The sequence below is a fragment of the Phyllobates terribilis genome, unplaced genomic scaffold, assembly GCF_046119375.1.
Source record: "Phyllobates terribilis strain yellow unplaced genomic scaffold, ASM4611937v1 Scaffold_13__5_contigs__length_258822181, whole genome shotgun sequence".
Classification (NCBI taxonomy): Eukaryota; Metazoa; Chordata; class Amphibia; order Anura; family Dendrobatidae; genus Phyllobates; species Phyllobates terribilis.
In genome coordinates, this window is record NW_027362773.1 from 104,799,933 (window position 1) to 104,814,076 (window position 14,144).

A 14,144-nucleotide genomic window follows, 5' to 3' on the forward strand; every position below is an offset into this window, starting at 1 on the left:
TATTCCTAGTCATTATTGGCAAGACTGTTGATGTAGTATCTTCCGCTTGTTACACCCCTTACACAACTTGTTATGTACAAGCTTAGAGTAAACTTCAGTTTATTGCACATTTCTGACCCTGTGTCATCATTCAGCCTCATTCTTATGGCCCCCATAAATATTATACTAACATCGGCCAAAACCGTTGATATCAGCAATGTTTGTCTAATCTTTAAGAGGCCCTTAAGAATGTGGCCGAATGGTGAAATAGTTTAATATCTATGGGGGCTTCCTGAGTTCCGACTGTTATATGAGGTTGTGGGTGATAAAAATCTGGCATGTCTAATTTCGGACTGCCGATACTTTTGTTCTCTAAGAAATAAGCCACCGCCAGTCAAGTCTGTCAGCGGCTCTCTCGTAGAGAACACAGGAGCGCTCGGCAGAACGAGTGCCCCTGTGTATGAGAGAGTCAAGAGAGATAGCTGCCGCTCCAAACCATAGCTAGAGAAATTGGTTAAAAGGCTTTACAGTTACCACCATAGTTGAAGGACAAATAACCAACATTTATGGCTGCAGGCTGACCATTAGAAACATGTCCAAGTCCTTCCTCTACTATTCTAACCGAGACATACTAATATCCCGGACCATGGAACCATTAATGTTTTCAAAAACATTTTGGACTCAAGTATTGATTTTTTCACCTTTTCCATATGTGCTAGTTGGATAATTGAGTATATGATTGTGCACTACAGACAGGTGATGAACGATGAAGACCCCCCAATGTGCCAGCTTACTATAAACTGGCCAGACTATTATCATTACAGAGGTGAACGAACAAGAGGTTGGATACTAACTACCCCACATACTAATCCCTCACATTAAGGAAATCTGGAAACAACTGTGTTAAAACACGCTTATTAAAATAGATAAATCAATTGTACAGGGTAGCAAGCAAGAGATTTACAATACAGTCCTTCCGGGTATTTATGTGATGAACTTCTGAATAATTTCATTTATCGTCTGCCAAGAGTAGATGGAACAAGCATTAAGTGTGACTACTGTGATTCCTCTTTCCACTTCACCAAATAAGAAAACCAGCCAAAAGCGTATTATAACCTAAATGATTGAACATTTCATTTTTAATCTATAGATTATTTTCTAATATCTTTCTTTAAAGGGAATCTGTCAGTAGGATCAACTCTCCTAAGCCGACTATATGGACATGCAGGTCATAGAAAGCTGAATAAACTGATACCTTGATATCTGTGATCCGATGTCTTATTCCAGAGAAATCCACGCTTTCTTAATATTGAAATGAGCTGTTAAGATCTATGGTCCGGACATAGATCTCCCGGAGAATCTGCCTCCAGGGCTTATTTTAAATAAAGGGAGGTGTTACCAATGTGAGACATGTAATGACTGACTCTTCTGATCTACATGTCTCACACTGGTATCTTTTTTCATTTAAAATGAGCTCTGAAGGCAGATTCTTGGGGAGATCTATGTCCAGCCCATAGATCTTAGCAGCTCATTTACATATTAAGAAAAATTAGGATTTCTCTGTAATAAGACATCGGATCGCAGATATCAGGGTGTAATTTTATTCAGCTTTCTATGACCTGTATGCCCATATAGACGGCTTAGGAGGGTTGATCCTACTGACAGATTCCCTTTGATCTTACAGAAAATGCGGAGAAGCGGCCGTTATATATTACATCGCCATCGACGACTTAAACAATGTAATATCTATGGTGACCTCTGACCTTCCCTTGATTTTGGAGAAAATCAGGATCATCATGTTGGTATTTGGCAGACAGATATCCATAGCTTTCTGTATGTAAAGTTGTACAGTTTTAGCCTTTATGTAACATATGTCAACTTCATACAATTGTGATGTCAATGGAGTCTTAAGGTGACCATACACCTTTGACGTCAGTAATTTTTTTACATTTTCATCAATGTGCTGGATTCGTTTTTTCATCTGTTTTTGGTCAATGTGTCTGATGTTTGCATCCATATTTCAACTGTTTTTCTAGTGAGCAAAAAAAAAAGTTGATGGAGGATTTCCAAACTTCTGCAAGCAACCGGTCGGTGAAAAAAAAAGGATGCCATCTGTGGAGAGTCGGTAAGCCCTCGTGCAAATTAGTCGGGTGGCCGATGCAGATGAATTTCGAGGGTTCGGTCAAGTGTAATCCAACGTGTGTAATAATGCTACATCATTAGATTAATAAAAGTTAGACATAGCAAGTATTGTACTTTTTCTACACAAAAATACAAACCGGAGACAGCTACCTCCATTCAGGAAGTTTCTCAGCAGTTGCTCAAAAGAGAAAAACACGCAATGAATTTCCTGGTACATAACCGGCGACTGAAAAGGCAAAAAACACAAAATGTAGCAAACGTTCTCAGAACTTGTAGAATTGATTATCCGGTATTTCTTACTAGAAACTTACAATGATGAGAAGCCCACGGCAGCCAGACATTTATGTATGAGATTTTTATCTTTTCATCCAATAATTTCACTCTAAATGAGGGTTTACTTGGGTATTCGATGAATAACATTGCTATATCTGTCCTGTCTTTTTTGTTCTTTTTCTCTTTTGGATTCAATAGGAAAAAAATTGCACATAATTAAAATATATGAAAACGCTGCAATCATGCACATAGCTGTGTCACTGCTTTGTTTTCTATGGAGCCAAAATAGGACATCCATAAAAGTCTAAGGGGCCTTTACTGTATTTCTGTATGTCTCTGATTACATAGTGAGGGTTTTTTTTCTCCCAAATTATGTCAAGACCAAAAAAGAAAAAAAATAGCTGCGAGCTCCACTGGAGGTTGTATGTACCCTCCCATTGAAGAATGGCTTGTAGGGGTAAAATACCCCCAAACATGATAGGGTACTGTACGGAGGCCACATAGGGTCCGATATAGGGTTCAGTATATACAGTGCGGAGGCTTAGTGCAGATGCCATATAGGGTCCAATATAGGGTTCAGTATATACAGTTCGGAGGCTTAGTGTAGATGCCATATAGGGTCCAATATAGCTCGTTACTACAAGAAATATTGGACCCTATTTGCCACAGCCTCCGTGCATAGTGGCTGAAACTGCAACACACTTATTTTAGTACCTTATCTGATCACATTTGCTGGTTGACGTCATTTTAGTTTTTTTTTGCATTACTGTACATATTATGGACCACAAATAAGATTTATATATATATATATATATATATATATATATATATATATATATCTACAGAGTAGATACAAATCAGTAGATATTTTGCTTGATTATATAGCGCCATCAATTTCCACAGCACTTTATAGATACATTATCATCACAGTCCCCATTGGGGTTCACAATCAAAGTCCCCTATCAGTATGTCTTTGGAGTGTGGAAGGAAACCAGAGAACCTGGGGGAAACTCACGTAAACCCAGGGAGAACATACAAGCTCCTTGCAGATGTTGTCCTTGGTGGGATTTGAACCCAGGGCTCCAAAGCTACAGTGCTAACCACTGAGCCACTAGATAGATAGATAATATATATGTTTGCATCAGGAGACCTGCAGCCGATCTCTGCATCATGGGTATGAAATTCACTGTTTGAGTACGAACCACAATGTCTCAATCCTAGATTGCACGCCTGCTTCTACCTTTAAGGGGTTGTTCGGTCCAAAATGATAAGTCTGAAGTCACTCTGGGTGAGTTATGAATCCTCCTCAGCTCATGTCATTTTGGAACGGACAACCCCTTTAGAATGACTGCAGACTTATCACTTTGGACTGGACAACCCCTTTAATGTGGTACTAAGTATTACTGTATAGAACTGACACACTGACGCCTTTTAAAACATGCGTCTGACAACTGAAACCATATGCACAAGATATGAACCTACTAAAAATGTTTATTTCTAAGCAGAATGACTTTAAAGGGGTTGTCTAGGCATGGTGTCTCACTCTTTGAGACTACAGACTTGTGAATCCTCACATAGCGCACTATGTTAGCTGGCATGATTCTCGGGTGCCAGGAGCGGGCGCTCATGTGACTGCAAGTATGTGAGTTGCCGACTTCTGGCCACATTCCGACTAGACGTGTCCGGCCTTGCTCAATTCACTTGACATTCACTTCACTTCACAACGAGGTTGTGCACGTTTAGTTGGCACGTGACCCCATGTATGTGTAGCACCCTGAGGATTCGGCTGCTACAGGGGTATTGCACCTCAACCCAGAGGTGTGATATTCCACTCCCGGGTAAGGATGGAGTGTGGACCTGAGCTCGGTAGGCTGCATGCACTACACACATCCCATTTCCGGGGAACAGACCAACGGTACTCCCACTTAGAAATGTGCAGGTACGACCGAGTCTGTTCCTGGCTGGAGTGGGAGGGGGGTGGAACATCCCAAGTAGTGTAGGGGCAGATAGGGGGAGCAGCCTGGGTAAAGATAGGAGCTCATTGGGTGCTGGTCACCTGAGCTCACACATAGAGGGAGTATATAAGGTGGGCACCATCAAAGATCAGGGTCAGTCAGTCAGTCAGTCAGCCTTTGCAGAGGAGTGAAAGAGAGCGGAGGAGCAGAGCGGCCTGAGCCAGAGTGAGAGAGGAGAAGAAAGAAAGACCCAGAGAGGGAAGAAGAAAGGACTCTGAGAACCCAAATTCAATCACCGGGTGAAGAGTCGGCAATAGGGTACCGGAGCCCAAACTGGTGGGGGCAAAAGCACACCCTAGCCAGAGACCGGAGGCCGTGGGCAGCGTCTGCCACGGCCACCCACCACATCCACCCCGAAGGCAGACCACGTGGAGGGTCAGGGAACCCAAGGCCAAGGGTCTCCCAACAGAAGGCCCGAGGGAGCTGGACCTAGGTGGATCACTAGTGGGGACGGCCAGAGGAAAGGACAGAAGGAGAGCTCAGGGTCACGCTCCGGACTTGTTTGGGGGTTGGCTGAGTCCAGGACCTGGTGGACGCAGCACGGCTCGGGTGGTCACTTGAAGCTGGAGTGACCGGAACATCAGCAGTGAGTAAATACCCTAAACTGCACAACCCGACTCTGTCTTCATTACCATCTATGCTGCACCACCACAACCCCCATCCTCTGCACCTGACCCCCTGAGGCTATACCCCACCCGTTGGGGGTTATACTACCAAAAGCTGCACCAACACCATCAGCCTCAGCGGACCCTGCTGCAGCGGCGGCCATAGTGACCGCAATACAACGGGTGGCGTAGTCGACATTAAGAACTTTATAACATCTGTAGGACTGCCACATACAACTGAGTTTGACACCCTGGGCACGGACCGGGTCACAGCCACTCGGAGACTACAACCCCCATCTGATCCGGCTCCGGGTATTCCCCTAAAGAATATGGCCCAGGGGGTGCGTCAACTTTGGCGTAGTCGGCAGGATACCGTGCCCGCAACACCCGGGTACTGCGTGCCTGAAGAAAAGAACGAGTTTACCTCAAAAAGAAGTCTCCTGCCGGTTCCGGAGGGTCCCCGCCATCGGACTCCATCACAGGTCGATTCCCGCCGGTTGTCCGCCATTAACAGCGTTTTCCCGCCATCTGCAGAGTTTCCCGCCACTGGGAGACGATTCCCGCCATTTCCAAAGGTTTCCCGCCTTGGAAGAGCGGACGCCATTATGGGCGTGCCAGAGGGTGGCAAGAGGCCACCTCCCATCGTGGGCCAGGACCGAAAATGGCGCCAAAAGTGGAAACCGCCCCCACCAACAGAGACTGTGATGCTAGAGGTGTCTGTCAGCGTGAAAGAACTGCCCCTGGAGCTGACAATCACCAAGTGGCCCCGGGACCGCCCTCGAAGTGGGAGGACTGAAAAGAAGAGAGCAAAGATGGGTGTCGCTTGGAGCAGTCTGGAGAGAGCGCACCCGGAGGCAAGAAGCCTGGAGAAGAGTATCGGAGGAGCTTACCCGGAGATGGCGAGAAAGCAGAGCAGCACCGGCCCGTTGGCCAGGAGCCTGCTAGAAACAGAGGAGGAAGAGCAGAGCAGCACCGGCCCGTTGGCCAGGAGCCTGCTGGAAACAGTGGAAGGAGAGCAGAGCAGCACCGACCCGTTGGTCAGGAGCCTGCTGGAAGCAACGACCCCACTAGGCCTAGTGGAGGTCCTAGCACAGCTCCCCCGAGACCGGGAGTGTGCACAGACCGCTCTGGAGGGCCTCGCAAGGAGGATGGCCCGGGTGCAGCGAGAGACGTTGGCGGAGTGGAGCCGTGAGATGGCCCAGCAGACCGAGACCTGTCAGCGGAGTACGCCACCCAAGACGAGGAGACAGACCGCCTCTGAGGATGGCGCGGGAGGACTGAAGGCCGGAGACGGCGCCGAGAAGGGAGCCGAACGAGTGGAGGCAGGTAAAGGGGACGTCTATACCCCAAACCGGGAAACCGCGTACCTGCCCCAGCTCCCCGTCGCAGAGCCCGAAGTCTATCCTGCCGTGCCCGTCGCTGCAACGTCACCGCCGCAGACTAGGCCTCAAATGGGAGCCGCGACCCCTGTGACGTCACACGCCTCGACCCCGAGCGTGACCAAGCAGGAAGTACCACCAGCCTGGTCGCAAGGCCTAGTACCCCCGGGCGCCGCAATACCAACAGCGCCCCCTACCTCCGCGGAGCCCCCGGCCTGGTCGCAGGGCCAAGTAGCCCAGGGTGCCGCCGTCCTTACGGTGCCCTTCACCTTCCAGATACCCCAGGCCTGGCCGCAAGGCCCGGGCAACCCGGGCGCTAGCACCACCGCGCCCATAAGACCAAGAGTGCCGCATCTGGGAGAGGACCTGTTTACCCAACACACGTGCCCGGATGGGCAGCCCTTCATATGGCCACCGGAGTTTCACCATCCCCGACTCCGGAAAGAGAGGCCCCTAGATGAACCCCTGATCCCGGCTCCAAAGCCCGTAAAGAGGATCTCGCCCCCGCTAGAAGAGGCCCAATTTGAGTGGGACCCCACCGGAGGAGACCTCATGGGGTTCACTCAGGAGACTCGGGCAGCTGCAGCGGAGCGTGCTGAGTGCTGCCGCCAACAGCTCGAGGTCTTCGAGAGGGAGCGGAGAGAGAGGCGGGTCCGGGAACAACAAGCCCAGATAAGGAGCGCGGAGCAGAAGAGCCGGGCCAGGAGGAATCCCCGTGCAGCTCATGGTCCCCCTTCCACCGGGACTGTGATCAAGTTCAATATGCAGCACGGGTGGGGCTTCATCCGAGACCACCGCACCCCAGGCGACGTCTTTGTAACCAGGAGAGACGTTGAATCCCACCTACCGGAGGGACACAGAGGTCGTGACCTTTACATCGGGGACGAGGTCACCTTCACCCGGCACAAGTGTGCCAAAGGACCCTACGCCCTCCATGTGCATCGCCTGACGGAGGAAGAGCTGCGGTGTGAGGAGGAAGAACAAGAGGACCCGGACGGGTCTGAGTCTAAAGTTAAAGGAAACCACAAAGAAAGAGCAGGAGGACGTCGTCGTTAAGTACAGCGGAGCAGAAGCTGTATATAGTTGCCCGTCGGGGCACAGTGAACTGTTACTGCTGCTAATATAGTCCCCGTTGGGACCAGCAAGTGTGAACTGTTTACCCGTTTAACCCTTAATCCCACTGACCGAGGACTGAGAGCGGTCATTCCTCCCTTATACCTGGCCGAGGACTGAGAGCGGCCATTTCCCCTGTATATAGTTGCGCGTCCTAAAGCGCTCCCTACCGGTTTTATAGGAAAACCATTTTTCAAGAAAAGACTGTCGCACTTTGCCCGGTCACGCGTTGCACAGTGACCGGAGGAGGAGCTAGAAGCGAGGAAAAGTCTACAAGAATGTTTTATATGAAAAGTTTTATTGATATATATATATATAATGTTTGTATGATGTTTTATATGTTTATGCAAAAATTTGTATGTTTGTGGTGTTTTGTTCTTACAGCCCGAGGACGTGCTGTGATTTACCAGGGGGGAATGTAGCACCCTGAGGATTCGGCTGCTACAGGGGTATTGCACCTCAACCCAGAGGTGTGATATTCCACTCCCGGGTAAGGATGGAGTGTGGACCTGAGCTCGGTAGGCTGCATGCACTACACACATCCCATTTCCGGGGAACAGACCAACGGTACTCCCACTTAGAAATGTGCAGGTACGACCGAGTCTGTTCCTGGCTGGAGTGGGAGGGGGGTGGAACATCCCAAGTAGTGTAGGGGCAGATAGGGGGAGCAGCCTGGGTAAAGATAGGAGCTCATTGGGTGCTGGTCACCTGAGCTCACACATAGAGGGAGTATATAAGGTGGGCACCATCAAAGATCAGGGTCAGTCAGTCAGTCAGCCTTTGCAGAGGAGTGAAAGAGAGCGGAGGAGCAGAGCGGCCTGAGCCAGAGTGAGAGAGGAGAAGAAAGAAAGACCCAGAGAGGGAAGAAGAAAGGACTCTGAGAACCCAAATTCAATCACCGGGTGAAGAGTCGGCAATAGGGTACCGGAGCCCAAACTGGTGGGGGCAAAAGCACACCCTAGCCAGAGACCGGAGGCCGTGGGCAGCGTCTGCCACGGCCACCCACCACATCCACCCCGAAGGCAGACCACGTGGAGGGTCAGGGAACCCAAGGCCAAGGGTCTCCCAACAGAAGGCCCGAGGGAGCTGGACCTAGGTGGATCACTAGTGGGGACGGCCAGAGGAAAGGACAGAAGGAGAGCTCAGGGTCACGCTCCGGACTTGTTTGGGGGTTGGCTGAGTCCAGGACCTGGTGGACGCAGCACAGCTCGGGTGGTCACTTGAAGCTGGAGTGACCGGAACATCAGCAGTGAGTAAATACCCTAAACTGCACAACCCGACTCTGTCTTCATTACCATCTATGCTGCACCACCACAACCCCCATCCTCTGCACCTGACCCCCTGAGGCTATACCCCACCCGTTGGGGGTTATACTACCAAAAGCTGCACCAACACCATCAGCCTCAGCGGACCCTGCTGCAGCGGCGGCCATAGTGACCGCAATACAACGGGTGGCGTAGTCGACATTAAGAACTTTATAACATCTGTAGGACTGCCACATACAACTGAGTTTGACACCCTGGGCACGGACCGGGTCACAGCCACTCGGAGACTACAACCCCCATCTGATCCGGCTCCGGGTATTCCCCTAAAGAATATGGCCCAGGGGGTGCGTCATATGCAAATTGCATACTTGAGATAATGCGCACGCCCGCTCCCGGCACTGGGAAATCCTGACAGCTCACAGAGTGCGGATTCACATGTCTGCAGTCAAATAGAGTAACTGCAGACTTGAATCCCAAGCCTGGACAATTGCTTTAATATCAACTACATACAGGACAATTGGTGGTCGTTTACTGGTTAATTTACACACTACTGATGGGAATGGTACAATCATAAAAGGGGTTGTCCACTTTTTCCAGAAGCAGATTTGTGAAAAAGAATTCCGGTGGATCCACCATTGGATAAAAGATGCCACGTGCACTAAGCCAGTCAGTGGAAACTGGAAACTTTTGAGGAGGATTTGGAGAGTTTCTATTCAGTTTCCGCTCCAAAAACTCATTAAAAAGACATTGTGTGCCCATACCCTATAGGATATAACAGACAACCCAACCTTAGATCCCATGGGAGCTGCAGGGGATGTGTACGTGTTATGTACCGCAGAAGACAGCTCCACAGCACTGCCAGTAAAACGTGCTGTCATGGTTCAAGGACGCTAAGCTCTGCATACATGAAGGGCATTAATAATTCTGTTTTGCTTTTGTGCACAATAAATAATCATGTGCCCTTATTTTTCCATGTTTCCTCCATGTGCCAGGTTTCTCTCCCCCCCAATAAAAAAAAATCCTAGTGGAAAGGTTAAGTGGTTCAGGTCTAATTGGTGGTAGATTTGCACTTTTGATATGGAGATGAGCGCGCGCTCTCCACTGGTGCGCGGACTGAAATGCGTGACTGCTTTGTTTGTAGAGCAATGCAGAACACTTCAGAGCCACAGAACATAAAAAAGAAAATGATAAGAATAAGCGGTTGTTATGTCCCTACAGGACGCTATGTAGGGAGAGAAGAACTGGTAATAGGGCTACACAACAGCTGTCAGGAAGGAGGACTGGACAACTCATACTTGGGCTATAGTTTTATCATCCATATATATTTTAATAGAGACGGCATTTAATAGATTTTTCAGCCAGCAGATTAAGCATTTCCTTAATCGACTAACAATTCCTGTATCCATCTAAGCAACCACAACAACGCCATTCACCATACAATGTGAGCTTCCACTCAAGCTTGGACTGGCCCACAGGAGAACAGGAGAATCCTCCGGTGGGCCACCACCCTCTTATATGAGCAGTACTTGGCACAATATACTTGAATCACTATGTACAGACAAAGGCAACATCTTATTCATTTAACAATCTACCCAGTTCATTGTTATATACATTTGTGATTGAGGATAATGTCACATTTCCATGTAACTGAAAAGTGGGGCCCTGGAGTTGGTTACTGGTGGGCCCTTGGCACTCCAGTCCGACACTGGTAGCACATTGCAGTCAGTAATCAGAGCCCGGCTGCACAATTGCAGCCAGGTACATTTTTCTCTTAAATGCTCCGGCGTTCCAGAGAAGATAGAGTTCGATGATCCAGCCGGGGACCGTAGCTGTAAACTAGCCTAGCCCTCCGGCTTGCCACTCCCAGAATGGCTGCAGGTGATTAACAAGTAGAGATGAGCGGTGTTCGACTAGAACTGTTCGCCAATCTCAAATTCGAGGTTATGTTCGATAACTGTTCGTGCACCAAAAGCGTGTCCGGCATGTCTGGCGCTATTTAGAGCACCAATCATGCAGGGATTGTCTGCCACTCACTGTACTGCCACAGCCATGGTGGTTGTGGCATTACAGTGATTGCCCAAATCGATGGGAACAGTGCTCACAGTGAAACACGAAAAGCCGGCAATTCAGCAGCGGCATACACCGGTACCCGACAATTTAGAACCGAAAGAATAGAGCTTCACACATAGATTAGATAGATAGAAACATGTCAGTCACATATATAAGAAGTACAGTGACAGTGTTGATTACTGTACTTGTCATTTAGTGTAAAGGATTTATTAAAAAAAATATTAGTGTTTTCATGCACCGTCTCTTTAAAAAAGCCGGCCGGCAATTCAGCAGCAGTACCCGACAATTTATAAGATAGAATAGAGCTTCTATCTTATGCTTGCGCTCCTCGGTGTCTCGCTGTGACGGCATCCAGATGAGCCGACAATGAACTCAGCTCACCTCCTGCACATCACTGACAGCGTGGGAGAATTCTCACGCTGAAGTGCTGAGTGCAGGAGAATTTTCCCACGCTGTCAGTGACGTGCATGAGGTGAGCCGAGTTCATTGGACATGACCTCGGCTCATCTGGATGCCGTCACAGCCTGACACTGAGGCTGTGCATGAAAACACTAATATTTTTTTTAATAAATCCTTTAACACTAAATGACAAGTACAGTAAGCAACACTGTCACTGTACTTATTATATATGTGACTGACATGTTTCTATCTATCTAATCTATGCGTGAAGCTCTATTCTGTCTGTTATAAATTGTCGGGTACCGCTGCTGAATTGCCGGCCGGCTTTTTTAAAGAGACGGTGCATGAAAACACTAATATTTTTTTTAATAAATCCTTTACACTAAATGACAAGTACAGTAACCAACACTGTCACTGTGCTTCTTACATGTGTGACTGACATGTTTCTATCTATCTAATCTATGTGTGATGCTCTATTCCTTCTTGTCTAAATTGTCGGGTACCGGTGTATGCCGCTGATGAATTGCCGGCCGGCTTTTTTAAAGAGAGTGTCTTCTGAGCAGTTTGTCAGCTTTTGGACACCTTTGAAGGTGTTTTCTATGTGTTTCTATGTGTTTTTGTTTGCCTGCCATTGGTTTTAACGGTGTTCGACGGTGTTCTACGAACAATTCGACGAACAGTTCCTCAAACATCTAGGTGTTCGACGAACAGAACCGAATCCGAACACTACGGGGGTGGCTCAACACTATTAACAAGTCCCTGCCATATTGAGAGACCAGTCAATCACCAGGCACGGTGCTAGGTGTGCAGGAATCCTTGTGTTTGCTGCAGAGACATTCATTCAGATATTAAATATATTCATTCCACATCATTCAGTTATATGGAATGGATTCTTTTCTCATAAACCGACTGTTCAATAATGATTACTGGTCTAGTATGTAAGTGGAGCTTCACTAGAGGTGAATATGACGCCTTTTTCTGCTTTGTAAAGAGAAAAAATGCCAGATAAAAGAATTATATTTGTTTTATTTCAAGTGAAATAGTCCTCGCTCGGCGCCGGGAAGCTTTATGTTTCCAAATCTTAAACTGTGCCAGGAATGTGTGCGACAGAAGGAGCCCTTGTAATAAGAGATCTGGTGTAAGCTCGAGTTCACAGCCCGCAGTCTCTGAGCGATCCCAAATGTCAGCGTCCATGATTGTCAGCCTGGATGTGAACATTAGTTATCGATCAGTTATTTCACTTTCTTTTGTTCTGTCTTTGCACCGTTTTTTTAATGATTAGATGATTTTATTGTATGCTGAATATTGACGACGTAACTTTCTATGGGATCATCAGGTTCTTCGTTCACCTGGCTGCTAAGGCTGCAGAGGTCAGGTGACTGCAACGGGATGACATCAGATGCGCAGCCGTTGAGGTCACCTGACAGACAGCTGCATCCAATAACAGGCTTCTGTAGTCAGCTGACTAAAAAACTGGACTTTTTCATTTTTTGTCTATTTTTGGAGGACCTTCATATTTTAGACCATTAATTGATCGTCGGGGAATTTTTACTTAACTCGGACAACCCCTCTAAGTAAGGAAAATATTGTATGAGCTACTGTAAGGTAAGGTATTTTCTTACAAAGGACTTTATGTGACTATATCTGCTTAGGTTTACAAGAAGTGTAGAAACAATAGAACGTTAAAAGGGGTTGTCCGCAAATCACCAATTCAGTGCCCATAGAAAATAAAGATAGTGTGTACTCACTTCCAACAGTGGCGCCATTCCTGCTGTCCCCGGTGGGTGACATTGTTATGTCAGATGACCGAGGCAGCCAATCAGCAACCAACCAGCTGATTGGTTGCAGCTCATCAACATTCCATCAGAGCAGCAGCCCACACTGATGAAATAGTAAAGGTTGAATGCAGCCAGTGATTGGCTGCAGCGGTCAGGTGACACAACAATGCTGGGAATTGCAGTACTTTAGCCATTGTGGACAGTCCCGTAAGCTAGCTCAGACCGATTTTTATATTGGTCGACGCTCTAAATGGACCATAATTTAAATTTTTGTTCTAACTTCTCCCAGAGCAAAGAGGCCATTCAGTGCGGGTATTTGCTCACTATAATGTAGGCTCAGATAGCCGGGCTTGTTCACACCAAGGTGCAGACAGTTAAGCAGCTGTGAAATGCCTTAAACACTTTATGGCCAATATAAATATGTTTTGCAGGTAAAAAAAACCCTTTAAATTTTATATTTAGTGTTCGCTACTTAAGATACTCAAGTTTTTAGCTTAAAGAATAATATAGAGACTCATGCAGTATGCGAGTATTGTCAGTGAAAGCGTAAGACTATATCCCTGCTGTAAATGTATATCTGTAAAAAATATATATTTTCCGGTCTGTCCTCTATGTACGGCCAAATGACTTGACCAGTCTGCACCAAAAATTGTCAGGTGGCTAGATCAGGCGCTTCCGAAAGTTGCACGTTGGTTTCAGCACTTCAGGAGCTACCGTTCGCCACATATTCGCAAAAAAAAAAAAAAAGAACACAAGAACAAATATTAATTTGCCCAAATTTGGCACATGGATAAATCAGGCGTTTCGGAAGGTTTTACACCAGGTTTCAGCTCTGTATTGAATTCCATTAATTGTTCTCTCCATCAAGTTTTCTTGGCATAATACGGTAGTAGATTGCCAGAAGAATCAACACCTTTGATATGCGGTGCTGGAGAAGGATGTTATCAATAACATGGATGGCAAGAAGAACAAACAAATCAATTTTAGAACAAATCAAGCCAGACATGTCACTGGAAGGAAGGATCACCAAGCTACGACTTGCCTACTTTGGAGACATCATACAAAGAGAGCAATCACTGTAGAAGGACATCATGGTCGGAAGAATAGAAGGAACCAGACGAAGAGG

General features: G+C 47.2%; 1 protein-coding gene across 6 annotated transcripts in view; it reads right to left on the minus strand.

The window, feature by feature from the left end:
* The window catches only part of SIPA1 (signal-induced proliferation-associated 1), a 120,611-nt gene that overhangs the window by 64,960 nt on the left and 41,507 nt on the right, over positions 1–14,144 (minus strand). The window lies entirely within an intron of this gene.